Source organism: Trachymyrmex septentrionalis, unplaced genomic scaffold (genome assembly GCF_001594115.1).
Source record: "Trachymyrmex septentrionalis isolate Tsep2-gDNA-1 unplaced genomic scaffold, Tsep1.0 scaffold70, whole genome shotgun sequence".
NCBI classification, from domain to species: domain Eukaryota; kingdom Metazoa; phylum Arthropoda; class Insecta; order Hymenoptera; family Formicidae; genus Trachymyrmex; species Trachymyrmex septentrionalis.
The window spans coordinates 1384487-1386511 of record NW_017305885.1 but is presented as its reverse complement, the minus strand read 5'-3'; positions in this window follow the sequence as shown (position 1 = coordinate 1386511).

Genomic DNA, 2025 nt, shown 5'->3' with positions numbered 1-2025 from the left:
TATATTTTATAATGTAATATATATATATATATATATATATATATATATATATAAAAGAACATAAAAAAATCAAGCAATATATGTACATGTTCATTAAATATATACCAGAATATATAAAATTATACATGAAACTCTGTCCCAATTTATGAATTATATATTTATGACACACATATTCAGTACCACACAATGGGTAATTTTTTAATTAAAAATAAACATGAGTTTAAAAATAACAATTTTAATTTATTTTGCTTACATAGAAAATATGAGAGTTTGACATTGATTAATGATATCATAAAAATGATACGGTTTGCTACAGTTTAACGAGATGTTTGCAAATCTTTATTTGATTCTTTGAATTCTTATTTTCGAAGACTTTGTTCCACCATTTTAAATTAAAATTATATTGTAATCCAATATTAAATATTTAATTTGCAGGGATTTCACTAATCTCGTTATATATTGGATATTATTATAGTATTATGACAATATCATTATGCCTCCTCTTTTCTTATTTTTCTTTGTATTAATAAAATATTATGTGTGTTTTTATTGTTCAACAAAATATTTAAATAATTTCGAAGCCAACAAATTTGTCTCTTTACATCCCAAAAATTTGTATCTTTAAAACGTTCTTCAAGACGTTCGTGGGTCGAACGATGACATGATAAATTCTTCTCAGGTATCAAACGTTTCTGTAGGCCTTCGGGATGCTCGTAGGCTCTACAAATTGCATCTATATAGTACCCTGAAGGATAAAACGACCCGGGTTAACGTACCATCAACGAATAGGGCATGAATCGCGATGATTTTCTCCATCTCTTCGTCGCGGACGAAGCTCGTAAGCTTCCCATGGTGCAGACAGAGCCCGTGTCACTACTTCCGCGAGCATACGATATATCATCGATGCGGCAGAAGCTTTTAAGCTGTCCTGAAAATACCGGCCGGCTGTACGAGTTATTAATGTCCCGCCTCCTTATAAAGTACTCAATTTTCGTTCTGTAAGGAGGAGAAATATTAGCCGTAATACGGCCACCGCCGCACAACGAAACGCCGCAGTATATCAGCTCGACGAAAATTACAGCGCCGACAAAGATGTTAATATCGGTGAACCGGGGAAGTTCGGGTCTCTACTCTACACGCGCTTGCGCTTCCATTCGCTAAGTACATTGTTTTGACAAAAGGGCACCAGCGAACTTTACGGAGGACTTTACACGAAACTCAGTGGTCGTCAGTAGGAGAGCACTGTTCTTGGATAGTACGTGCGCGATAAATCGGACACACGCGCCGAGGACTCGAAAAGTGGCTGTAGTTATGATACTCTCTTGCGATGACACGATCTCATTGTTTTAATATTGTTTGTTACATCTTTGTTTCTCTTAAAACAACAATATTGAAATTAATTTTGGCGCGTTATTGCAAGTGCAAGTTAATTTATCTCGATTTGTTTTTGCGAATAAACGTTGAATAACAGTTTAGTAAATAAAGGTTTATAATAAAACTTTGTAATTCAAGGAGATCCTAAAGTTGTTTGTTTGTTGCAGGATTTATTTTTTACTCACATACGATTTACATGATTGACACATCATACTAATGTTGCCAAGTCTGTTCAAAAGTTATTTACGATTTTCTCAATATTTTAGCCATAATTTGAATATTTCTTTGTATTTTCTTCCCATAAAGTGTCTCAAAAATTTTCTTAAATTTTTTGTACTTTCAAAAAAATTCTGATGGAAAGAAAAAAACCTTCAAATTTAGGGAAAAATCTCTCAACCTGGCCACAGTGGATTATACAGCTATATTCTACTACAATGTCTCACACATATACATTTTTCGTAGAACGATATCGTATAGAATTAGATGTCTATTTCCAAGAACGTCTATTTTCAACTCGTTTCTTCGTGTAATCTGATCTGTAGTCTTCAGTTTCATAAATACAGTTTTATAAATACAGATTGCTTTTACATCAAACCAAGGTTGTGACGATTTGACAGCTCTAGACATTATTTTTCAACTAAGAAATGATCT